The sequence below is a fragment of the Sorex araneus genome, chromosome 3 (assembly GCF_027595985.1).
Source record: "Sorex araneus isolate mSorAra2 chromosome 3, mSorAra2.pri, whole genome shotgun sequence".
NCBI classification, from domain to species: domain Eukaryota; kingdom Metazoa; phylum Chordata; class Mammalia; order Eulipotyphla; family Soricidae; genus Sorex; species Sorex araneus.
In genome coordinates this window covers 155,684,923-155,712,028 of record NC_073304.1, presented here as the reverse complement: position 1 = coordinate 155,712,028, position 27,106 = coordinate 155,684,923, and the positions used below count along the sequence as shown (strand labels likewise).

General features: G+C 46.5%; 1 protein-coding gene and 1 long non-coding RNA gene across 3 annotated transcripts in view; one reads left to right on the top strand and one right to left on the bottom strand.

The window, feature by feature from the left end:
* The window catches only part of OPCML (opioid binding protein/cell adhesion molecule like), a 1,158,538-nt gene that overhangs the window by 570,881 nt on the left and 560,551 nt on the right, over window positions 1-27,106 (bottom strand). The window lies entirely within an intron of this gene.
* The window catches only part of LOC129403399 (uncharacterized), a 53,269-nt gene that overhangs the window by 5,507 nt on the left and 20,656 nt on the right, over window positions 1-27,106 (top strand). Inside the window, exons 2-3 of one of the 2 annotated variants that reach the window (XR_008629180.1) lie at window positions 15,374-15,537; window positions 15,787-16,167. The exons of the other annotated variant lie outside the window; for it this stretch is intronic. This is a non-coding gene — a long non-coding RNA (uncharacterized LOC129403399). The remainder of the gene's footprint in view (window positions 1-15,373; window positions 15,538-15,786; window positions 16,168-27,106) is intronic. 2 annotated transcript variants of the gene reach the window in all.

Genomic DNA, 27,106 nt, shown 5'->3' with positions numbered 1-27,106 from the left:
GAGAGAACAAAAGGGAATGCCCTGTCTCAGAGGCACAGTGGGGTGGTGGGGGATGGGGTGAGGGTGGTGGGAGGGATACTAGGATCATTGGTGGAGGAGAATGGGCACTGGAGGAGGGATGGGTAAACAGTCACTGTATGACTGAAATGCAAACATGAAAGTTTGTACCTCACAGTGACTCACTAATAAATTTTTTTAAAAAAATAGTTTTTGCAGGGGCTGGAGTGATAGTTCAGCGGGTAGGGCGTTTTCCTTGCACGCGGTCGACCCGGGTTCGATTCCCAGCACCCCATATGGTCCTCTGAGGAGTGCCAGGGGTGATTCCTGAGTGCAGAGCCAGGAGTAATCCCTGTGCATTGCCAGGTGTGACCCAAAAAGAAAAAAAATAGTTTTTGCTTGAAAAAAAAAAGAAGAAATCAGTAGAATTCATAGGTAAAGCTGTGGTCCTGGGCTTTGGCAGAGGATGAGGGAGGGAAAACTTTGGTTGTCCCTTCAGTTTCCTTACTTGTCATTAATCTGCTAAAATTTCCTACTTCCTCCTAATTTGGTCATGAAATGTTGTGTGTTTGGAAGATTTTGCTTATTTCTTCTTGATTTTTCAACTTGTCTTTCTCATTCTCTTACCCTCTGTGCATCTATAATATCTGTTGGAAAGTTCTCCACTTTTCCTTTGAGTTTATTTATTCTCTCTCCCTTTCTTTGTTAGTCTGATAAAGATTTGTCTTTTTATTTTTCAAAAATCCAATCTTTTGAAGTACTTTTTGTCTTATTTCGTTCATTTCTACTCTGATTTTATTATTTCTTTCCCACCACTGACTTTTGCTTCTTTTTCTCTTCTTTCTCTAACTTATTTCAGTTCAGTATAGTTGGAAGTTGGGGCAGGGGGAACTTCTTGTTTGTGGAGATAGAGTTAATTGCTGTTAACTTCCCTCTTCATACTTCTTTCCCTGATTCCCAAACTTATGGCTTCTGGGAAATTCTGTCTTTGTTTACATTTGTCTCCAGGCATTATTTTTTAACTTACCCTTTGATTTCCTTGTTGACTCAATTGTTGTTAAGTAGCATGTTTAGTCATTTTGTGGTTAATCCATATTGTTTGATTTCTAGTTTCATGTCATTGGTACCTGCAATGATACTTAGTAGGTAAGGTCTCAATCTTCATGAATCTATTGACCCTTATTTTGCATCCCAAAATGCAGCGTGCATCCTTGAAATCATTCCATGAGCACTTGACAACAGTGTATTGTACTGTTTAGGTATGCAATACTCTGTAAATATCTATTCATTCCATATCACCTAATTAGCCATTTAAGGATATTGTTTTCTTGTTGATTTTCTGTCTGCATGATTGGTCCATTGCTATAAGTTGGGTATTAAAATCCCCTGCTATTACTGTACTGCTATCAATGTTACCCTTTGGGTCTGTTAATATTTTCTTTATGTATTTTGATGCTCCTAGGATATGGGTTTTTAATTGGGTAGTTTACCTAGGAAAGACATGTGCACCTAAATGACTTGCTAGCTCTGGGATTTAGCTTACCCTGAGAGGAACAGAATCTAGAAGCTCAAGCCTCCAGTATGCCAACACATCCTCAAACAAGACAAAGTTTTGAAAAAGATTATTATCATAGGTGATAACGAATGGGATAATGCAGGTAGTACACAACCACAAATCATGACCATATTTCATAATGCCCACTTTCCTTTTACTTGTGACAGGCTGAAGCTTGCAAATGCCTTCTAGAACTTTGGTTCAGACCTACTTGATATTTAGGGCGATTCGTAATAGAAAATGTAGTGTGGAACCTGGTGCAGGGACTTTGGGAGACTTAAAATAGGGAGGTGACAAGCTGACGAATAACATTTTAAAATATCTTGGCTGTTGTGTGGAGATGGGCTTGCAGGAGCCCAGAGTGGAAATAGGGAGTGTGAAAAGTAGGACAGGAAAGAAAGGGTGGTGGAGGGGAATGGTGCTGGAGGAGAACAGAGAGGTAAGGGATTTATTGGGCTAGTTTGGAGTGTGGATCTGAAGAATGGGAAAAGAAATGAACTGAAAGAGAATCCAAAGGGTTTTTTCTTCCTTGATGTTGCTTTGTTTGGGGGCCACACTCAGCAGTGCCCAGGGCTTACTTCTGGCTCTGTGCTCATAAATCACTCCTGGCGGTGCTGAGAGGACTCTATGTGGTGCCAGGAATTGAACCAGTGGGCTGTGTGCATGGCAAGTGCCCTGTCCACTGCATTACCTCCTGATTACTAGTGAGTGTCTGATTGTTGGATGAGGCTGACCCCACAAGGAGTGGATTTAGAGAGGTGGAGTTGGCATTGGGTCATGGATTCAATACCCACAGGCAGCAGAAGCCACAGAAAGACTTGATTAAGGGAGACAGGATTTGGGAAAGTGAATAAGAAGCTCAATAAAGCATACAGGAGAGCCTAGTTCGGTGGGTAGGGCATTTGCCTTGCATGCAGATGCCCAGGTCCTATCCCTGGCACTGCTCTTGGTCCCTGGAGCATGGTTAGAAGTGTCAGGAATGATCCCTAAGTTCTGTAGAGCCAGAAGCAAGTCCTGAACACTACCAGGTATGGCTCAAAGAAGAAAAATTAAAAAGAATGCTTGATCTCAATCCTGGCATCGATTCACTTCTTTGAAAAGGTGGGAGGTGTGTGTGTGTGTGTGTGTGTGTGTGTGTGTCTGTGTGTGTCTGTGTGTCTGTGTGTGTGTATTTGTCAGAGGATTTCCATGAGGACAGCCCCTTTGCCTTTGCTTGTGAACTAGAAACAATCCTCCTCATCTTAAACTTGACCACCTGAGCCGCCATGCTACTGCTCTCAGTTGCCCCTTACTCTACTTCCTCCACTCCACCCACTCTCAGCTTTAGGGCAAGGTCCTGTGAGGGTCCAGGAAGGCTCCATCTTTAATCAACTTTACCTTCAGAAGACTGGCTTTTGTCTACTATGCCAGCCCTGAGCTGGATTTATAGGTTGGATTTATAGGGTATGATGTGCAAATGGACACGAATCAGACACACATCCCAGCTATCAAACCCACATCTCTGGGAATTCCTACAATGCCTTGGCTTCCCTCACGCACCCCCATCTTTTTCTCTTAAACCATGCAGTTTTCCAGGTAACAGCAGGGCATGGTGCGGGCTCAATAATCGCTGTGTGGAAGGGGCGAGAGCTGTGCATAAGTGTCACCTCTTTGTCCTTTCCAAAGAGGCCTTGTCCCAGGTTCTCTATGGGCTGTGGCTCTATGGGCAGAGAAGACAAAGAGTGAGACAGGTAAATCTCCAGGTGTGTGGGTCTTTCAGAAGAGTGTGGTGGGTGGGAGCAGGAGCCCTCGCTTGCTTGACCCCTTCCCTTCCCGGCCAGGAGCAGCGTGCTTGCTCTCACCCTGGATGGGGAGCTTGCCTTTTCCTTGAGGTGTGACACCTCCTGGTCCACAGAGCTGCTGGGACCATGCTTGGCACATGGCAGAGGCTCTGGGACCAAATCTGCGGCCTCATGCCTGCCTTACCACAGAACCTGGGCCCCAAAGAGCTCATTTTAGAGCTGGAAGTCACTCTAAATCCAAAGTCAGTATTAATGCTTCAGTTTCTGTGGGGGAGCCTCTGGGCTGAGCAGGGCTATTGGAAATTCTGGCTCCAACCAAATATGTGAATTTGTCTAATGAAATTTGTATCTAGTTGTAAAAGCAATTTCAAACTGTGTGTTACTCATAAATAAGGAAAATGTACAGCTTGTGTTTATCTGAGAGAAGAGTGTGCCCAGATGCTCTGTGCGTGCATTAGGAAGAGATGTGGAGAAAGAAGTCTGTGTGCGACGCATATTTACATGACAGAAACCCACCTCCATCAATAAGGATCCGCTGGGGTGGATATGTGAGGAGCACTCTGCTCCAGCCCAAAGAACAGATTCACCCAGGCCTGCAGTTAGCCTTCCCCATCGGCTAGTGATGGAGAAGCAAGGATACAACCAAGCTTTCCCTTTCTGGGCCCAACCCCCCCACCCCAAGAAGTGGCGCACACCCAGGATGCCAGGCTCTGTCAGGGCTGCAGCACTGCCTGCTGGACAGCCCAGCACAATGCTGGTTGCATGAGCAGAGGCCAGAGTGCAGGTCAGTTGAACCGTAATTGTTTCTTCCCATCCAAAGACCCTTTTGCGTGATTGGTGACCCGGGTCTCATCTGCCTGGCCTGCTGAAAATGATATGAATGAAAAGAGCGAATCTTGGTCAGGAATAAAATTCATGCCACATAACCCAACTGTGCCACTGACAAGCTCTGTGATCTTGGGCACATTATTTATCCTCTTCTGAGTTTAATTGTTTCATGTATAAACAGGGTTAGTAAGGGCTCCTTTCCCAGGGTGGCCGTGAGAATTAAGACAGATGCTTTAGACTTTCTGCAGCGTCTGTCCTGGTATCAGCTCCTGACAGCAAACACATCCTCCCTCCCTTCTTCTCTAAGTCAAAGTGATGGAAAAGGACACAGCCAAAACAGTCAACCCAGCAAACAAAACCCCAAAGAACAACAGAGACCACCCCCAAATGAGAACATTAACAGATAAGTACAAGACTCACAAGATCTGAGAGAAAGGAAGGAAGGGAGGAAAGAAGGGAGGGAGGGAGGAGGGAAGGAAGGAAGGAAGGAAGGAAGGAAGGAAGGAAGGAAGGAAGGAAGGAAGGAAGGAAGGAAGGAAGGAAGGAAGGAAGGAAGGAGGGAGGGAGGGAGGGAGGGAGGGAGGGAGGGAGGGAGGGAGGGAGGGGGGAGGGAGGGAGGGAGGAGAGATATCTCACAGGTTATGGCTCAGTCCTTGACACAGCATGGTCCCAACAAGCATTACCTGTTGCAGTCCTGAAGGTCCCCGAGCACCATCATCTCCTTGGACCTCACATTGACCCTGTAGGCTCAGTTGACTGAGAGCACTGCTTGGGAGGACCCCAAGTTAAAAAGGTGTATGAGATTGAGGGCCTCCTGACAGCTGTGGAATTTGGTTGATTGCTCTCAGCCCCAGTTTGACTTTTATCCTTTGATGGGACCGTGCGTGCATAGACCTGTCACCATCTCCCTCCCAGATTCTGCACCTGTTCCACCCTGACCCATTACTTCCACTCTGGACTGCTGTCTGCCCAGGCCAACCCCAGCAAGCCTGTGCAGCTTTAGTGAAGTCGTGTCCGCACTCAGGTTTACACATGGTGAGGAAATGGACACAGGAATTTGACTCCATCTCCATCACTGACTCGCCTGCCTTCTTTCCCTCTACCACTGGCCTCTCCAGATGGGACCTCCCCCACCCCACTCCAAGCCACACCTGCATCTAAGCATCTTCTTTTAGGAAGGACAGAGACTCCCAGAAAGGGTCCCAGTTCGTCCAGCCACACAATGCACTTGGCCTCATCATTCTATAGTCACACCTCAAATAAAATACAAAACCAAACCATTCTATGAAGACCTGCATACCATACACTGTTTGTCAGTGCTTAGTAGGAGAGACCCCAGCTTCAGCACTTGGAGTCTCACTAGGGTCTCCAGTTAAGAGATTAGCAGGTGGGGGATGGCAGATCCCACCAAGCAGAGAAAGTTTCCAACTCTGAACCAACTTGAGTCTAGGACCAGATTACCTTGAGCTATTTCCTCACAAATAACTGAGCAACGCTGAACTCCTCTTTCTTTAAAGGATGGAACAGGTGAGCTCCACAGCAGAGACGTTGGTGCATGGGACCAAATTTCACTGCATAATCAGCAGAGACTTGTTTTTTGCAAAAAGGAAAAAAAGCTCACATGAAGCTTTTTAAAAATTGTGTAGGTATCACTTAAAAATCAGCATGTGACGATTGCACAGAGAAATATAGTCTCTGTACCCAGGTGCTTACAGGTAGCAGAAGATAGTTCGATGATTCTCCACCTGTGCTCTTGGCTCCTCCTGCTCAAAACTGATCTCTTGTAAACTTAGGAACTGGAAATTAACTTTCATATCAGTTGCTTACAATATAGCAATCTCATTTGCCAAACTATTATTTTAAATATTATTCATTTATTTTGTTCACGGGTTTATTTAATCATTTTTATTTGAGGGGGTCGAGATTCATTGCCTAGCCACTCTTCTTACGGATACAGAGAAGGTGATATATTATTTATCCACACGATAAAACTCTGGGAAGAGCAACAAAGCTATAAGATTCGGTAGGGTTGGAGAGAAGTGCAGTAGCTAGGCACTGGAGCCAAACAGCCAGCTCCAGTTTGAGCCTGGCACCACATACAGTTCCCTGGGCACTACCAGAGGTCGCTTCTGAGCACAAAGCCAGGAATAGTCTCTGAGAACTGCTGGGTGTTGCCCCAAACACTTCCCCCTACTTCCTCCCCACAACAAACCAATCAGATATTGTGTGTGATCTGATTTAACATAAAGTTAGAGCAAGGATGTAAAAGACTCAGAGAGCTGAACCACCTGAATTAATTTAGGTTTGTGGAAAGTGCTCAAAGCACGTGAGTCCTCAGTTCACTTGAGGGGGGCACGCAAGTGAGGCTCAGATGATACTGAGTTGATAGTACCTGACAATTTGATCCTTGGGTCCAGCAGTGCTGACATCAGACTCATGGCCTTGTGCCTGCCATACAATTTTCTTGACCACTGAGCTACCTCTCTGGCCCCTCTGTTCACTGTTATAGTGTGAGAGGACTGGGTTACCCCTGGACTGTCATATGGGCAGCTGAATCGCCAAGCACAGAGGAACAGCCATGACTGTTGATGCAGAGTGAATATGTGTAAATATGGAGCCCACGGAGCTAGCAAGACACCCAAGAGTGATTTCTGTTGACATCTGAACATGCAGGTTCTGAGGCCCAGAAATAAATGTTCACAGTCAGAGATCCTGGAAGTGTCTTTGTCTACATGGGACCCGTAGCACCGGACACCAAGGCAGACGCTCGGCACAAGCTGGCGCCTGAGAAGGACAGGGCCGTCAGTGTGGCTCCTAGGTATAGGATAACATAGCCTCAGGTAGTTTAGGTTTATTGGGTTACTCCCATCACAGTGCTCCCATTCCTCTGTGTTTATTTGTAGCTTCTTAGTGTTCTGTTGACTTGTAAATGTTGTTTTTCTCTTCTCCTTGAGTCCTTTGCATCGTTTATTCAGAGCCATGTCCTTTTTGTATGGACACAGGAAGACTTAGCAAATGCTATGCTTTTGTAACCTGGGAGTCATTTGACTCTACATGATATATTCCTCCAGGGCATCTGTTCTCTTGACCTAAGCCTCAGCTGCCCTTACTTCCTAGCACCCCCAAAGTAGGGTCCCGACGGGGGACGAGAAGGACCCAGGGCAAGCGGTGAGTTGTGTGCTACACTGGCATCTAGATGGACCTGGCCAAAGTGCCTAATGCTTAACTATAAGAGCTTGATCATGGACAAATGTTGTCATGATCCAAACAGTGATAACTAGATTTAGACCCTGCTAGGGTGAGGAATGATTAATCTGGCCTGAGTGCTGTGGTCTGAGTCTGTGGCAAGATGTTGCCAGGAGAGCTGCCTTACAAGCCTCAATGTATCTCTTGCTATGTCCATACAGAAATAACTAGTATTAAGATGTTAATAAGTGTTTGGACTAAGGAAAGGTAAAAAACCTTAAGAGTCAGGAAGGGTTTTGGAATGCCCTGCCCTCAGGAAGGGCTTTCTTATGTTGATTTTGCTACCTGGCTGGGTGTAGCCTAGAGGGCAAGGTGGGAGAGACAAGTAGGAGAAGAGACCAGAGAAGCCAGAGATGCTGCAGTAGATCCAGAGAGGCCGGAGCTAGGAGTGCGGGAGATGGGAAAGATGGAAGATTGAATAAACGGTAACTAATCAGCAACCAGCTTGGTCCTCGTTCTTCCTTCTTTTGTCCTTGACCACCAGCTGTCCCGATTCAGCCCATACACAGTGGTTCCAGAGCACCAAACGTGGGCAGTGAGGCACAGCCGCCCGGAGAGCCCAAGAGTGCACGTGCTCCTTGGTGTGCCTTAGTTTTTTACACCTAGGGACACTCCCAGTGGGGCTAAGTGGGAGACCATGCAGAAGGATTCTGCAGTGGGCAGAAAAATCAAGGGAGAAGCAGAGAATGGTTCACCTCCCAGAAAGCAGGGGGAAGCTGGACAGTGTGAGAGTGAGCAGATGAGGGCAGGGCAGGCGGGCAGGCTGGAGGGAGCCAAGACTTGGGCGGAGGCCCCCAAAGCCACCGTGGATGGCTGGAGTCGGCATGTGGGTCAATGGGATCTCAGGAGTGGAGGAAGCAACTGTAACCACACTTCAAGGAGCAGCGTGGAAGGAGGAGGAGAAAGGGCAGATGGTGAGTGGACACGGTATGGGGCGGAGGTTGGCAAAAACTGGGAATCATTTGATTTCAGGGGTCAGGCTGAGAAATCTGAAGGAGGCCAGGAGGGGCAGGAGGCTGAGCTCTAGGGAAGAAGCTCAGATGGTCTGTGCTCTTCAGGGTTTAAGGCAAATGAAGAGACCTCAGGGTGAACATTCTCGAAAATTCTGTCTCAGATCAGGTCCAGAGCAGAACAACAGACACTTTAACACCAGCCCACAGCCCTTACCAACATGGCAGTACAGAGCGTGTCCCCCACCCAGGCTCCACCCCAGGGTCTCCCTGTGCTGAATGTCCTTGGGGTGCCTTGAGAGCCCCCTACAGGGAAGAAAGTTTCACTCAAGCATATGAAGAAACTCAAAACAGAAATGGCTGCACCTGCTCCCTGTCTCACCTGGCTCCTTGTTGCATCCCCAGAACTCAGAGCAATTCCTGGCATTGAATAGGTCATCAAGAAATAGTGGCTCAATTAATGATAAAAGTTGGGCGTTTGGCTAAGTAAAATAAGCCAGGCCTTAGAGCCATTCCTGGCACAGAGCAGCTCTTCACTAGTGATCCCATGATAATAAAAACAGGGAATTATTGAAATAAGTCAGATACAGAGAGGCAAATACCATAGCATCTTATTCAGAGGTAGAATATTAAGGGGGAAAAAGAACCAAAAGCCTTAAGAATTTCTGGGTGTAGCCCAGAAGCAATAAATAAATGTACAAATGCATGATAATGAATGTTAATTAGACTGGCTGTATTGATATATTTCGATGGAACATCCAAGTCATTCTGTTGTACACCTGAAGCTAAAATACTATCTATTACAGCTCAGTAAAAAATAGGTATTTACCAGAAGTTTCAGTCACAAAGATATCATAGTTATTCAAGATTCACATGCCAACTCTTAGATAGTTGAGGATAAGGGTCTTTGAATGTTAGGGATCATTTTATCAGTGGTCATTTAACTTAACTTAAGAATCAGAGTATTTCAGCTTGTCTCTGGGTCCCTGTGTCCACAGATCAAGAGTTATTTATATTGCAAGGAGCTCATCCTGATGGGGAAGCAGGTGGCTAGCAAACAAAATGTGGCTAGAGTTCAGATATTAGCACCCTAATTAATAAAACATAGCCACATGGATCGGGAACATAGCTGGATTTACATAATTATTGTGATAGCTGGCAATTCTGCATAAAGAGTGAGCCTGTGAAGTACTTCGTTACAGAGACAAGCTTCTATTCACATCTCCAAACACGTTCTCAAGTTCTCCCACACACACTGGCATGCCGGTCACATTTTTAAAAGGAATCTCTATGACGTGTTATGCCCCATGAAATTCAAGGTACACTAGACAGGAGGGTGTCTACACACTTACAGCCTGCATAGCTCTCCCCAGCAGTGCTCATACAACCTCTATCCATGATCCTGCTCCCACCTCTTAGTTCCTCTCAGTTCAACCCCTAATGCAATTCCACAAGCTCCCTGCTCTCCTCCCAGTTGCTGTAGCTCCTGGACCTTTGCTATGGGGATTCAGGATGACCAAGACAGGAGGTCCAAGACAGGACCAGGAGAATAAGCCCCACAATCCAGACACCAGGTTATCAGTTCCCTGTGGCTGTGAGAAACACAGGTCTGGGGCTGGTCTGGAGAACACCAAATCCATCCCTAACCCACCTTTCCAGGGGGCAAGGGAAGGAGAAAAGGAAATGAGATGGCAAAGAGAAAAACGACAGTGTAAACAAGACTGTAGTTTGGGGAAGGAAGGAGAATGGGCCCAAGCATCTTATAATCAGGGCTCAGGAGAGTGATGGATTAGTTAGGTTTTATAGCGGAAGCCCTCATCCCCTCCTCCTGAGCTTCTCCATCTCCAATTCCATCTCTGTATATATGGATACAAGTGGACAGAAAGAATGAGACGGCTCAATGTCTCAGTGTAGGATTCCTGTTCCTATACATGGCTGAGAGACCCTGCAGTTATGGTGTGCATCTATCACAGTCTCAGACACCACATTGTCTGTGGTCAACTGTGGCCACTGGATTTTAGAGAGGTACAAGTCCTGCTAAGCTAAGGCTGGTTCCTCACCTTAAAGTGAAGTGATGAGTCTGGAGCCATAGTACAGTGGGTGAGGCACTCCCTTATCATGCAGCTGTCCTAGATATGATCCCAGCATCACATGTGGTCCCCTGCGTTCCACTAGGAGTGACCCCTGTGTGCATAGCCAGGAGTAAGCCCTGATCACTGCTGAAGGTGGCCCCAAAATCAAAACATAAAGTAAAAAAATATTCTTCCAAATGAACTCTTACTGAGTATCTCAAGAGAACAATAGTTTACACACACACACACACACACACATACATATATAATTTGTGGTATAAGAATGTGTATGTGAGGAGACACATTTTGAAAAATTAGTCAATGAGACTGGTAGAAGTCCCTAGTGAGTAAGTAGAGGTCTGGGGAAATGCTGTGTCAACTCACTCTGAGTGTGGGGTCCTGAAGACTTCCATCTTCCAAGGGAATTTTGGAAGGTCTTTTTCTGTATATGCCTTCCCCCTGCCTAGACACGTGCCACCCACACCACATCAATTCATCTGTTACTCAAACCCACTGCTTTGAATGCAAACCTCAGCTAAAAAACACCTTCACAGACACGCCTGGAACCTCACTCCTTCAACTGGGAGCCAGCATCCCATCTGGAGTCCCTTGACTAAATCTCGTTTTGAAAAAAAGTTGTTGGTGATTTGTGTACAGCACTTTGCTTTGTCGGGGGTATTGTCATCCTGCATGTTGGAAGTATAGAGACACTAGGAGGAGATACTTCTCGTCCTAGAGGGAATAGATGAAGAAGCATCTCCTGGCACACACGGCTGATCCCAGATGCCCCATCAAAATAAAACAGTGGCATCTGTGTGATGTTCCAGAATGGATCCAGCACAGCCTCTGGTAGGTGGCGCCGCCCACCCCCCACCCCCGGCCAACTCATGAATGAAAACATGGAAAGAGGCATCTGCCTTGGCTCTACAGTTCTGCTCAAACACAGACGTGGCTCCCCACACCTTTGTCAGATCAAACTATGATGCGTCCAAGAGCAGAGAGAGAATGTGGAAACTCACTCTCACCACCACTGCCAGCAAGAGTGACAGTGATGCGGACTGTCAGATGGGGCCTGGACAGCATATCCCAGCCTCAAACAGGACAGCATCTCTCCATGATCTAACTCAGCTTGTCCAGGAACCCTCATTTTACAGGCAAAAAGGAAGGCTCACAATGCTCCCGGCATGCCTGGCACTCAACGGCTACAGACCCCCTAAGTGAGATCTGCTTCCATCATCCCTTCCTCCTGGGTAGTCTGAAACAACAGAAAGTCCTTGATCTTGAATTTACAAAGCCGATTAATGAAAATGGGGGAAGACCAGAGGAAATGAAGATCAGACCACAGCTGACATGGGGACAGGGTATAAGGTCATGTAGAGGGTAAGAGGTCAAGGGTGAAAAGGGTCCTGGGCACTTCGGTGGCAGTGAGGTACAGTGATTGTAGACATTGATAAGCATCAACGCTCTTGTGACCGTGTCACCTAAAATAAAAAATTGATTAGCTAATTAAAACAAATGTGTGAATAGATGAAGCCTCCATCTCCTAGCCAGGGGGACGCAGACATCAGAGCTTTGAGCTGAGAATGCCCTTTTGTGAGAAACTGGGGATCCCGTGTGAGAAAAACACAACTGTTGTGTTGGAGGCTTAACAGGAGGCCAGGAGCAGGTATATTGGGGGAGGAGGGAAAGGGGAACCCCAAACTGAGGCCAGGCGATCCCTGCAAACACACAGGCAGGTTCAGCTGCAGGCAGAGCGAGGCGAGAGCGAACTTCTCCTGCTCTATTTTCCACCCTCTCCCTCCCCCTCTCCATCTGCCCGTCTCTTCCTTTCCTCTTCTCCCCTTGCAAATCTTCATCTGCTCCTTTCTATCCAACACGTTTATGAATTAATTCCAATGCTTCCCTCCCTCTGTCAAGACACCGGCTTTCTAAGCCCCTGCTTTGGCAGTGTGTATACTGCATTCCAGAGACCTTTCCTGACAGCCCCCAGACGGGGCCATTCGCTCTGCCATGGTGTATCACCCGCAGCACCAGGGTCTGCAGAGAAGGGAGGCCGGGGTTACATTTGGACAACCACATCCCTGGCAGAGGGAGGCGCAGACCCAGAGGGTTCCCTGAACACCGGGGCTGTGGGCAAGCCGGGCAGAGCTCACCGCAGACCTGGAGGAGGCTGAACAACCTTTGGAAATGGCAAGAGTTTGCCAGAAAGGAAGCCTCCTCATCCTCATCATAAGTACACAGGCCCCACAGGGAATCCTAGAACTAGTTTTCTTTTCTTTTCGGGGTGGAGGGGTGCATAGGAAAGGGTTGAACCTCCTCCTATAGTGCTCGGGACAACTCCCAGCTCCTTGCTTGTTCGCCACGCCCAGGGGAGTGGATCCAGGCCTCCCGCATGCATAAGCTGTGCTCTCATCCTTTAAGCCATCCCCATCTGTCCCATCTCCTGAGCCTGGGATATGCTGTCTGAGTCCCATCCAATGGTCCCCGTCACTATCGCCCTTGCTGGCAGCAGCGGTGAGAGTGGGACTCTCCAGGTTCTCTCTCTGCTGTTGGACGCGTCCTAGTTTAATCTGACAAAGGTGTGGGGAGCTGCATCTGTTTGAGCAGAGCTGTAGAGACAAGGCAAATGCCTGCTTCCCTGTTTTCATTCCTGAGCTAGGTGGGAGGTGGGGTGCCACCTTTCCCTACTGCACGTTCCCCCAACAACACTGGATAATCCCCAAATACAGTTTTTCTTGGAGGCCAGAAGGATGGTGCAGGGGTTAAGGTGCTGGCCATGCATGCTGCCAATCCCAATTCAATCTCTGGCATCACATGGTTGCCCAAGTTTTGCCAGATGCAGCCCCAGAGGCCCCCAAGAACGGTTGGGGTGACTGAGACCATCCCCTACATTGCAGGGCCCCAGCAGCATCGCATTCCCAAGCCCTTGCATTCAACCTCGGGCCTAGTTGGCTAAGAATTGCCCTTGGGGCCCCTGGACCTCCCGAGTATCCCTTAGGAGTTCTCTACCCCCAGCCAGGAGGATCATTTTCTTGGAACTGCAGAAACCAAGGCAGACACGTGCAGCTCGGCAACTATCTCAGTATCTTTTAGGCTTCGAATTACCTGCATTTCCAAGGCACTTCAAAATGGTTGATTAATAGATTCTGAGATTTTTACATCTTAAATCAATCATGAATAAGTGCATTTTAAGGATGAGTAGCAGGAAGAAATGGGAGTTCTAAAGAGCAGGAGAAATAAACAATTGGCATCCAGAGCCCTGGCCGGGGTGGTTTCCAGCCTTAGTCTGATGGGCAGGCTGATTGATCGGGGGACTGATGGGCACATTTAAGTGCGAGAGCCAAGAGTCTCGATTGGAGACTTGGCATGCACGGGGGTAGAGGGAGTGCCAGCATACTGCTGTGAGAAGTAAGTAACACCGTCCTACAGGAGGTCCAGAAAGTGGCTAAGGCAACTATGCAGAGAGGAGGGAAGGCACCCCAAGATCTGACTCGGGAGCACTTCCCATGGGCACTCTGCCTTTGGTTTCCTCACCTAGAAAATAAGGCATTGAATGAGAGGATTAGCAAATGCCCTTTCAGAGGGGGTGGCCTAGAAACCTAGGAGCCTGCTTCAGACTGGCCTCTCGGGGAAATGCTCACCTCTGCGTCCCTCCCTGTTTTTTTCCAGATGCATCTCCTGTCACAAAGACCCTCCCCCCAAACTCAAATGGCAGAACTCATCTTTGACCCAGTCAGGCCCGGGAGGGGACCCAGAGGTCTGGAGTGCACCTGTGGGAACCCAAGTTCAGTCCCCGCGTCACATGGCTTCTGAGCCTCCTGGAGCCCTGCCAGATATGGAATGAGCCCCCTGCCCCTGAAAAAAAAATCAGAAAGACACACTCAGCTCAAGTATTACTTTCCCTGGGTCATTATTGGGTTCTTTGGGATTAAGTTATTCCCTCATCCCTCTCCCTCCAAAACTGACCCTTTCTCCCTCCAACCTCACAGTGCTGCCTTGGCCTAGCATACAGAGCACTTTCTCTTTGCTAATTACTTTTAGTGATTTCTTTTATCCTCCCTCCCTCCCTTCCTTCCTATTTTTCTCCCTTCTTACCTTTCTTTCTCCCTTGCCTTTCCTTTCTCATTTTTTCTTCCTTCCCTCTCTTTCTCCCTCCCTCCCTCCCTCCCTCCCTTTTCTTTCTTTCTTTCTTTCTTTCTTTCTTTCTTTCTTTCTTTCTTTCTTTCTTTCTTTCTTTCTTTCTTTCTTTCTTTTCTTTCTTTCTTTCTTTCTTTCTTTCTTTCCACCTTCTTTGCTTTCTTCCTTTCTTCTTTTCTCTCCATTCACTCTCTTTTTCCTTCTTTTAGAGGGCCTCCCAATCATAGTTCAAAGGACCAGGTTGGGTCACTCCCCGAGACTTTTGGTGAATTAGGTGGCTGGTTCAGTGCTAGAGTAGGGATGTGATATACTTTGGACCACCGGGTGGGGCTCGAAGGCCTCCAGGGAGTCACCCAGTGTAGGTGGTGAGGTGTCAGGGATTCAATTTGGATTGAGCACAGGCAAGGCCGAAGCCCGGTGTATCTCCCCAGCCTCCTCTGTGCTAGTTCACTAGCAGTCAGATCTTCTCTCTAGCTTAGCACGCAGCACGACTCGAACGAGGTGCAGGTGTTTCAGACACATTTGATGCACAATCAACCAAAACACGTTTCTTCACCTCCCCAATTTTCAGTGGCTTGTGCTTCCCTGGCTGCAGAGCGCTCTGCAGAGCAGAAGACTGAGGGTGCCTCTGGATAAACCAGCTCAGGAAGAAACTGAGCAAGAGGCAAGTAAAGGCCAAAAACTCAGCCCGGTGCGGCTGGGGTGCTCCCTGCTCACACTGCTGCCCCTGGGAGAAAGACAGACCCACCCCAGGCACTTAGCACGCTCCCACATGACAAACACACTCATTTTGCTCTCCACCACCAGTTTGCCTAATCAGTGACTGCCCTGCAGAGCTCCAGAGAAGGCGTTACATCGGATGGGAGTGGAAGAGAACAGGAAGATGTGGTCCAGAGGAAACCTTCACTAGATCTGTCCCGGAGGGAGCATTGCCTTCAGACCTGCCTGCCAGCCACAGGCCCCGGATCAAGGTCTCTAGTGCTAAATCCTCCTCAGAGCCACTTGTCACCTTGGCCTCTGTGTTGTGTGCTCAGACTCCAGTGGTGATCCACCTTCCACTTCCTACCGAGCCCCACAACGGCTGGGGGGAGGGTGGGGGAAGGGGGTGCAGTCTAGTTGTTGCAGGCACTTAGCCACAGCCCATTTCTCAGTCTTGACCTTATTTCCAACAATTGCAACTTTCACTTGAGAACTGTCACCAAACTAGCTTTTTGTTTCAGCACCTCCGACCTCAAGAGCATCGCAACCCACCTCTGTCTCCCGGCAAGTGGCGAGAGCGAGCTAGAGGCTCTAGTTTCCCACAGCTCAGAGGTCTGTCTGCATGTAGAAAGGGATTCTTTGGCCTCTCCCCACACCGCCCCAGATCTGGGCCTGATAATCACCTGCCGGGGCACTCAGCATGGGATGGGGTTTGGGGGCAGGACCCAGAATCTCATCTTTGCTAATGGCCAGCTCCAGCTAAATGCCAGTGTGACCTTCAGTGCTGTTGGTTCATCTCCAGGAACACAGGCCTGGGGCACAAAGAGAGGCTGTTGGAGTGATCGCCCTGATTCCATGGACTCCCCCTGCAGACATGGCCAGAGAGAAATGTGAGGTCAGAGGTGAGAGGTCAGTCTGTCTGAGTATTCCTTCCCATTGTTGTTATGGTGACTCACTATCACTGCTGTGGTCCTTGCTGTTCTGTAAGTACTTTCGTTGGTTTGGTTTTGTTCTATGTTTGGACACAGCCCTGTCCTGACTCCAGGTTAGTGTCAGTTCTGGAGGTTCCAGAGCACCCAGCTGGACTCCATCTGGCCTGACCCTGGAATGGAGTTTCATACAGAGACTGGGAAGGTGGGGAACAGGGTCTACCCTTTCCACATGTTGAGGAGTGGGGAGACTTTCGTAGCTGTCCTACCCACTGGGTGCAAAGCTCATTGCTAGCCTTGTGAGTGGGAAGGAAGGTCCAAGAAGGACCCCAGGACACAGACACCAGTGGTTGTTGAGATAATCCCGACTCCAAGGATGCCCAGAAATACTATGAGAACAGTAATAATTGGTTTCCTGTCTCTGACCCAGGACTGCCTTTCCCGTCTGCAACTCTGGGATGGTTGTGGAACTGGTGTGTCACACACTCAAGCTGCCCTGGGGTGTTGGCTCGGGGAACGTGCCGATCTGGGTCCTAGTGCTGCAGGCACCCCTGAGCCTCTCTACCAAGTAGCATGCTTGAGCCAGGCGGTCATTCAGGGGCCTTGCTTGCATGGGGCTAATCTCAGCTGCCTCTGGGACTGCTGACCTTCCTGAGTACCTCCCGGGGGTGTCAAAGGACAAATCAGAAATGTGAGCTCTCACTGGCATAGGGAGTGAGACCCCCTACACCTGGGAACATTCCACGTGGTGTGCCGTGGGCGGGGGTTGCTCCCAGGGAGCTCTCAGTGTTTTGACTGTTAGTCAAGTTGTCACTTAGGAATCACTTCTTTTTTTAATTTTAAAAAATTTTTAATTTTGTATTAGTGAATCACCGCGTTCAGATTTACAAACTTTTGTGCTTGTGTTTTAGTCATATAATGGTCGAGTACTCATCTCTCCACCAGTGCCCATTTTCCACCACCAATGGTCCCAGCACTCCTCCCACCACCCCCACCCTGTCCCCTCCACCCCACCCTGCCTCTGTGGCAGGGCAGGAACCACTTCTTTTAAGCCAGATTCACGGTCATGGGCCCCTTACCCTCCCCCATCCAAGGGTAGCTGGATGTTTGTAAGGTCCTCCAATATTCCACAGGGACTGGATTTTCACTCTATGTTATAATTTTCCTCGTGTTTTTAAAAAAAGATTAATTTCTTACCCTCATGCAAGAGACACTATTAAGATAATTATTGTGAAATAGAAAGGCTAGACTTCAAATGGAGTAAACCAAGTCATGTGGCCACAGAGTGACCAAGGCCTGATGTCACTGTGATTTTTGCACTGCCAAAGCTCTCAAAGCTTTGGGGTGGGGTTAAGGGAGAGAGATGCTTAGAGGGGTTGCTCTGGTGTCACAACTGAGAAATCCATTTCCCTGTAAATATACCCACCTGACTTCACCGCACCTTCCCCAACTACTCCTCAGAGTTGGCCTCAACATTTCTGCTCCACCCCAGCACTGAGTAACATGGAGTCTTCTGTCCTGCTGAATGAAGTCAGTGTAAATGACAGGGATAGATACAGAATGACCTCTCATATTTAAATATGAGAGATTGACTTAAAGATGCACAGCGAGATGGCAACAAACAGCCAAAGGCAACACAATGAGACAACTGATCCAAGCAGCTGAGTTGGGGGTGGTGAAAGGGAGAGGCATTGAGGTCCTTGGGGAGGGAGAATGGTACATTGTGATGGGAGTGGTGTTGGAATTATATGTATGAGAAACCATCATTAATAGAATTGTAAACCAGGGAACCTCAATCAGTAAGGAGAAATGTGAACTTCTCTTCAAGTGGGGGCTCCCCAAGCAGTGCTCTGTGTTCTGGGGGCCCACCCAGCAATGCCCAGCCAACCAATGCCAGGGTTCGGCGAGGAGATGCTGTTGGAGCCCAGAGGTGTTAAGGAAAAGCAGGGACACTCCTGACCATGCCGGGATAGAATTTGGAACCTCACTCATGCAAGACTGTGGCCCTTTGAGGCAGCTGCCAAGCCTTGGAGTGTGAACTATCTAAGTTCCCTTCACTGGGGAAGAGAAAGCAGTAAAGACCACCAGCAGACGCAGCTCAGAGACCCTTCTTGTTTACTTATCTCTGTATTGATGTATCATAGTTTAAAATAACATTGGCTCATTGATTACAGTGACAGTGCTGCTCCCCAGTCCCTCCGCCAGTGTCCCACAGTCCCTTTTCCCGGTTTCCCCTTCACCTCGTTAGTTCCCCATTCTCATGTCTCAGGGTTCATTTCCACTGGACATTGCATCATCCCTGTCATCGTTTCTTTCTGCTCCTCATAGGACATCAGTCTTGTCTGTCTCACATTCAGTGGCTCACTTCACTTCCTCTAATTCCAGCCAACTTTAACCAAAACATAATACTTCAACTTTTCCCCTGTCAGAGACCCCTGCTGAACCCAACTGATTAAAACAAGGTCCCAAGACACCTCGGGAGGCAGAGTGGGAAGGTAGATGAACCCCCATCAGACTCTGGCACTTCAGCTGAGTGGAACATAGTGAGCCTGGAGCAGACATGCGGAGACGTGGAGCAGGAGGCTCTAGGGGCAGGTTTCCAATACAGAAGACCAACCCTCTAATCAACAAGGATGAGAGAGGTGGAATAATGGTTAGCACTCATCTGCTCCTTCAATATTCAGAACAAAGGGCCCGTATCCAACAAGCTGGGAAATGGACAATGCCCGGAGTGGATTCGGCATGAGTTGAGCTGATTGCCATAGCATAGTTCATTCCTGAAGACTGTGCAAAGCTCTCTGGGGATAAGAAAGAATAAGGCTTGTTGTTACCACCAGCTGCTAAAAACAGGAAGATGCAGAATGAAGGGGAGGGTACAGCTTCAGAGAGCAACAGCATGCCAGGAGAGAGCAAGCCTCAGGTACATGAAAGAGCTGGAGAAAGTAGCCTCAGAGGTCAGCCGAGAACCCAGGGAGCATGCCAGGATCTCAGAGAGCAAGAGTTATAAACCCTAAGGTCAATTCCATGCTGGGGGCCGGGAAGTAGTCTGAAGGAGAAACAGAAGCCCTGAACTTTGACAGGAACAGACCCGATTCTTGACTTTGGATAGAGGAGCAGTGCATGGAGGGAGACCAGCTTCGACCACAAGGTCAACTGCAACTACAAATTGAAGACACAAAGCGGAGCCCTTCAGGAGACTTCAAAATATGAGAAAAAGAAGTGTAGGGGCTGCTCGTAAGAGAGGGGACTGAGATAAGTTTGTTACTGGCTTCCCTGTAGTGCACTTGGCTTTGAGTTTGTGTTGGAACCGGAGAAAGTATTTGTAGATGAAAGAAGCCGGACAAGCAGTAATGTTGTAAAATAGAGACATTACAAGACCATGATGCAGGTGGGCAGGCCACGTGTGAAAGATCTCAGAGATTGGATCCCAGGCATCTTCCTATACCTTTGTCCAGTCCTGACAATAAAAGAGGTGTTTCGAAGCCCTAGTCTGAGAAAAGCTCTCAGGCCTGAGTACTGGGGGACCCCACCATGTAACCTCAGGCCAGCAATACTGCCTTGCTCAGATCCATGTCTGTCTCAAGAGGTCCTAAACCTCTGGCCCTCTGAAGGGGAACTTAAAGGTGAAGGCACATCTGCCCAACATTGTAAATAGGCCTCTGGGGCCCCGAGGGCCTGGTGAGCTGGGCAGAAGCGGTTCTTTCTTTGTTCACCCAGTTCAGTTCCGTTTCCTCTCTTCCCTTGCAAAGGGTCCACTGATACACACCCAACAAACCAAACTTTGACACTAAGAGAGAGATTCAATAGACAGATGGGGAATAAAACGATTTGTATATGCTGGTCTCCACTTGCTTGAATTTAGAGAAATCAAGGATTTTGAAGAATGAACGGAAAAGTAGGGATCTTAGGATAGGGAAAATGTTTGGAAGTGACAACCTGGGAAATTAATGGGGAGACCCACATGAATGGGATCGTATTTCTTTGTCTTTTCACTTAAGTTGTCCATTATAGTAAAGGAGCAGTACATCCGATACACCAAAACCACTGGGATTTCACCATGCCCTTTAAGTCTCACAGTGAAAAGCATTATGTTTGCAATACCTGATTCAAAGCTAGGGTAAAAGAATGCGTTGTTCTTCAACGCATTGCCAGCCCCTTTCCTCACACCTTGAAATAGAAACTATCAGCATCTCACCCACACACCCTGGGCTCCCATTTCAGTTGGTTCTATTGATTTCCTGCTTCTGGTCTCTGCATCTTTGTTCTGAGGGCCTTTGTACAACCATGGAACTCCATCCCCCTGGACATAGGTCAGAATTGTCCCAGACTCTCTCCATCAATAATTGACAGAACTAACTCTGTAAATCACTAGCTCCTCAGTTGTGATTGAGAATAACTCAGAAGCATATGCTCCACACCATCTCCCAGAGTCTGTTCTTATTTCCCTTTAATTATCATTTTTCAACTGACTACTCATGTACCTCATGGAACGCCTTCCCCTTTCTCATCATCTCATTGATTCCCAAGACTTTCCCAAGACACTCTCCCTCCCTCCATTCCTTCCCTCTCCTCTCCTCTCTCTCTCTCTCTCTCTCTCTCTCTCTCTCACTTGCTAACTTTTGCTCTCTCTCTGTTATTGAGATTTAATTCATATGCCAAACAATTTAGTGGCTATTAGTATATTCAAATGATTGCACAACTCTCTCTACAGTCAGTTCTGTCAAATAAAAGACCATATCTCCTCGCCACCGCATCTAAAAAGACTCTAATTAAACCCTGGGCATGGAGACTTACTTCTGTATATTCTCATGTTTCCTAGTTTTAATAGCTCTTATATTGAGTTCTAGAAATCATTTGAGATTGCGTTTGTGTTTGGTGTGAGTAAGTGAGCCAACTTCATTCTTTAGGATGTGGCGGTGCTCTCTTCCAAGCATTGTTTCTTGTAAAGAATCCTTTTGTACATTTACCGAAATCAGGTGACTAACTGTGCATGTGTGGGGGGAGGGGACAGGGAGGTAATTTCAGGATGCACTCCATTCCATTGATCTGTAGTCTCTGCTTTATTACTATAGGATAAAAATACTTTGTAATAAGTTTTAAATTGGGAAATGAGACTGCCAATTTTGCTCTTTTTGAAGACTGTTTTGTCTATCCTGTGTCTCTTCAATTTTTGTATGGATTTTAGGATTAACTTGTCCATATCTGCAATGAAGCAGCTGACATTTAAAATGAATTTCATTGAATCAATAGATTGATGTAGGGGGTACTGCCGTATTAACAATATTTAGTTTTCTGATTCATGAAGATGAATGCTTCCTATTTTATATAGATCTTTTCAGTTTAACAGTGAAGTTTTCAGACTAAAAGTTTTGTTAACTTTTCCCTACATATATTATTTTGCTTTTATAAATAAACAGTCTTAGTCTCATTTTTATTATCCATTAGTAGTTACTAGAAATACAATAGATTTTTTTTTGTATATTGATCTCTCATCCTGCAACTTCACTATTTTTTATTAGTTCTACTTCCTTCTAGTGAGTTCTTATGGTTTTTATATAGAACATGTTGTTTGAGATAGCATTGCCACTTTCTTTCCAACATAGATGACTTACTTTTATTTATTTTTCTGGACAAATTGCCCTGGCTAGAATTTTCAGCACAATGTTGACTGATGAAAGCAGATAGTCTTGTAATTTTCCTGACATTAGAGAAAATTCTTTTACCATTAAGTATAATCTTACTGCCTTTATATTTTTGTAGATGTCTTTTAACAAGTTGAGAAAGTTTTCCTGTCTCTTATTTATTGAGTGTTTTATCATGAAGATAATTAGTTTTTGTCAAATTATTTTTCTGCCTCTATTAAAATACTTCTGTAGTTTTTCATATTTTACTCTGTTGATAGGGTGCATTACATTAATTGATTTGGAGAAGGGAAACCAACAATGCATTCCAGGGATAAATTTCACTTTGTCATAGTGCATAATTCATTTTGTATAGAACTTGATTCAATTTGCTAATATTTTCAAAAATATTTTTCATGTATATCATAATGTTTTGGACTGTAGTTTTATTTCTTGTGATGTCTTCATCTTCTTTTTAGAAGTAGAATTAAACTGGCCAAATGAAATGAGAGAAAGAATTCCTCCACCCTTCCTGTAGTTTTTATGCATTTGTGAAGCAATGTTAATTCTTCTCTAAATGTTTGATAAAATTCACCCATAGAGTTATTTTGTCCTAGATATTTTTTTGAGAAAAGTTTTGAAATAACTTATTCTATCTCATGCCTTTTCAATTCTTCTATTTTCTGCATAGACAATATTTTTAGTTTGTGTCCCACTGGTAATTTTTCTGTTTTATCTAAATTATCTGTTTTGACATCATTATTAATAATGTTCTCTTACAAGTTTTATTTCTGTGAGGATATTAGTAACATCCCTTCTGTCATTTCTGATTTTAGTAATTTGATTCTTCTCTTTTATTTTTCTAATTTAATCTAGGTTTGCTCATTTTGTCAATGTTTTCAAAGGATCAATTTTGGATTTTATTGATGCTCTCTATTTTTACCTCTTTATTTCACTAAATTTGTTTTTAATATAATTGATTTACATTATTATTTACCAGAACTGGGGCAATAATATAGCGGGTTGGATGTTTGCCTTGCATGTGGCCAACCCAGGTTTGATTCTTCTGTCCCTCTCGGAGAGCCTGGCAAGCTACCGAGAGTATCCTGCCTGCACAGCAAAACCTGGCAAGCTACCCATGGCGTATTCGATATGCCAAAAACAGTAACAAGTCTCACAATGAAGACGTTACTGGTGCCCGCTCGAGCAAATCATTGATCAAGGGGAAGACAGTGCTATTGTACTATTATGTACAAATCATTGTTTTGCAACAGTATACAATGTTGAGGTATAGCATCACTTCTCTGTAAGTGGATTCCTACCCCCAAAATAAACACTTTCTCCATTGCTTCCAGCTTCTCCCCTTTCCCACAACTGCCACAGTTTCCACTCTTTGGGAGTGGACTTTGTTGATTTCATCATTAATACTCTGCACATGCTTAAACCATCGGTAATTGTCACTCACCCCCTTACTTGTTCCACTTAAAGACCTCAACTCTCCTCCCCATTATATTAAAAGGCATGATTCTATTTGTTGTGGGAGTGTTGGCATTCAGGGACTACGTGGAGCCAGGGACTGGACCCAGGACCTCACACCTGCAAGGCTCCTGCCTTATCATGTGAGCCCCCTTCCCATCCACAGCCACACCTTGTTTCAGGGTACTCCTTTGGTTAGAATGTTCAGCTTCTTTAGCCAGGCATCTGGCAATGTATGTTTATGTGGGTTCCATGTTCGGCTGTCTGTGATCATTGTGCTTGGATTATTGTGAGTAACGCTGCTCTGAGCACAGAGCTGCAAATGTCCTCCCAATCTGGCGTTTTTAATATCCTTCAGCTACAGGAGTGGTGTAGTCGTGTCATCTGGAAGCCCCATTTTAATTTTGTTCAGAAATCGCCATCCAGTCCCCTTGAGTCTGCACCAGTTTTCATTTCCATCAACAGGATATACTGTTTCCTTTTCTACAATGTCCTCATCATCCCGGCTTTTACCAATCTTTTCAACGTAGGCCATTCTCACAGGTGAGAGGTGTTACCTCACTGTGGTTTTAACTTGTTTTACCCAAGTAATTTGTGATGTGGAGCATTTCGTCATGTGTTGGGAGCCAACTGTATGTCCTTGGAATATGTGATGCATATTGCTTTTCCAGTTTTTGACTGGGATGCTATTGGTTTTGTGGTTGTTGAGTTCCAAGGACCCCCCTGGAAGTGCATGGCGTGGGGAAGGGTGGGATGCAGTGCTAGGGATCAAACTCAAGGCCTCACACCTGCTGGACCTATCACCTGTGCTCTCTCCCCAGTCCTCACCAGTATTTTTCTAAAACTCTGTTCATTTTCCTTTCTCCATCTTTTTTTCAAGTTTCATAATCCCTATTCATCTCTATATGATCCACATCATTACATACTATTTACACGTAATTCAATGACTTTTCTTTTCCTTGTTGAAATCTACTGTGAAACCCTGTAGTGAGTTTTTCCCTTCAGTTATTGTCATTTTTGGCCAGAGAGTGACCATTTGGTTCATTTTTAAAAACAATTTTTTGATGTTCATTTATAATTCCTATTTGGTGAGACTTTGTCAGAATACCTCCCTTCACTTCTTTAGAAAGCGCTCCTTTCATTCTTTGACCATATCTGCACAGGCTGCTTTGAAGCCCTTGTTAAAGGCTCAATGTGTCTCTCATGGCATTGTCTGTTGCATGCAGATTTGTCTGGTATGGGCCACACTTTACTGATCCTTTTCATGTCTCAGATGCTTCTGTTGAAAACTGGGCATTTCAGATTCTCTATTGTGGCTGCTCCAGATAATGATGTTCATGTTCCAGAACCCCAGGACCAGTTTTTCTTATTCATTCATTTCTTCAGTGCATAGGCTCTTCTCCATGTTTTGAAGTCCTGGGGACCACTCCCCCTCATCCTTTGGGACCCAGGGTCCTTAATGGTCATCTCTTCACACATCCATCTCATGATGTCAATACACATTTCCACATGCCTGAATTCATCTTGCTCAAGACTCATATTTATATGTGTGTGCACACTATTTTATTTATTTGTGGGGATGTTTTGCCTATAAATATAAGCACTCCTTTGGAAAAGGAGCATTTTGGTATAGGGAAGCAGACAGGTAATAATACCAAGAGGATAAAGACGTAAAATGAAAAACCACAGTGGGTGCTGGGAGATGGCTCTGCTGGGGAAGGGTCTGCCTTTCAGGCACGAGGCCTTGAGTTTGATCCCTGGTGCTACCCACATGTGCTGACTGTGCTCCTGGCAGCTCTGCTGTCAATCATTCCCGGAACCACAGGCAATTTCCTGGCATATCACAGTGTGCAATCTCTGTGGCTAAGAGGAACCACCCCAACCCTAAGTAAGCACTCAAACTAAAAAGATGTGTGAGATCCAGGCTAGGAGATTGTCCATCACCCCCCATCTCCAGCAAGCAAGGGTGCGAGCATCCTTCAAGAGCACCACAGCCTAGTGTGGAGAAATACAACCAGCGTAGCTCCTGTGAGCATCACAGACAGGTGAGCCCCATGGCCAGGCTCATTTGGGTGACCCTTGCTCCTCACAGCATCAGCAGAGAGCAGGGTAGGGTGGGGCAATTAGTCCTATTTTCACCGAACAGGAGAACATGAGAAAATAGTGCTGAAAAGTCCTGAATCCTGCACCAGTGATTCTGGATAATATCAAACACATCATCTCACTGTCCCTCCTGGCTTCTGAACACATCCCAAATGATGTATGGCTCTTTACAATAAAAACTCTGCTTATTCTCCCAGCAAGTAAAAGCTCACTTTCCTCGAAATCATTTTCTCAAGAGTATCCTATAAAATATCATTCCAGTCCCACCACCCCACTGCCATCCTTATATTCACTTCTCTGACGTTTTCCCAAATACATTTTCCTTGGCTCAGGATCAAATTTTTTTTGTAATCAGAGCCAGTTCTGCCCTTTCTTGTCAATTTAACTTGCAGCTCCCCTCCACCCTGAAATCATCCTCCAGCACTGTGAGACCAAACGATCTTTCATTTCTCTTAGCCACCAGAGCGAAGCAGGAGCCCTTGCCACCTTCCCTTAGGCAATTAGAAACACACCTCTCGTGTCCTCTAAGCCTTTGCCAATTAAAATGTGAACCACTGTTTCCCTGGCGTGCCCACACTCTTCAAGCAGATGCTGACCTCCGTAGGCAGGTTGGCAAGTCCTGGCTCATCTTTGAATAGAAAAGATCCCATCCCAGAACCTTGGACGTGCTCCTTTAGATAGAATGACCAGCTGTAAGAAGAAGACCTTTTCATCTAGAATTTGAAAAACAAGGCATTGACCAATTCTGTCCTTTCATTTTCTTCTGGGAGAGGCCCCAGCGAGATCAATGAATGTGCTCATCCATTTGTAGATGCAGACAAGATTCTTTGGCTTCTAAGATCGAGCACATATGAGGAGGTGGAATAAGTAAAATCCCAGTGATTTGCAGTATCTCCACTGTTCCTTTGCACTTCCTGATGCTAAAGCAACCCATGGCTTTGTGATTGCCTTGAGGCCGCATCAATTCCCCACATACAGGCTCCTTGATCATGTGACTCCAGTCACACCCATGGGCCCCACTGGCCCTGACCAGGTCTTCTGCCTTGCCTGGAACTTGACTGTGCTTGCTCTCATCATCAGCTACTTGGAATGCCACACTGTAGAACTTCCCACAGTTCACCCCTTCCTTCCCGTAGGTGACCACAGGTCAGAGTAACAAGGGAGCTGTGAAGACAGCAGGTTCCCGGAGCCCTGGCAGCCTCACTCTGCTGCCCTGGAGTGAGGCTGGCTGCTCTGCCTTGCACATACATCAACATCCTACTCTTTTGGGGGACTTCCTACCTGCACCCCCAAACCACACGGACACTAGATTCATAAACATTCCCAAATCTCAGGGTGGGATCCTCAAACCGTCAGATCTCACAAGTCCCCACCTGGCTCCCAAGGCCACGGGTAATTTCTTCAACTCAGTGGCCAGTGTGGGCGACCCTGACCGCTGCTCTGCATAACTCCAGCCCTGCAAATCTTATCCAGAAGCTCTTGCTTTCTTAGAACACCATGAGAAGTACTGGGGCCCATGTCCTTGTTGTCTTAGGTACTAGGAGAGAGGAACAGGGACAGTTTGCTGGTCACTGCGGTGGGCTTGGAGCTGCTTCCTGGCCCAGGCAGTTCCCCTTAGGCTGTGTCATCTTGAATGCAGCTCCTTTGATGGGAGAAGTGGCAATTTCCTGGCTATGAAATGTGACATTATGATTAACAGAGCCCACTTCTTC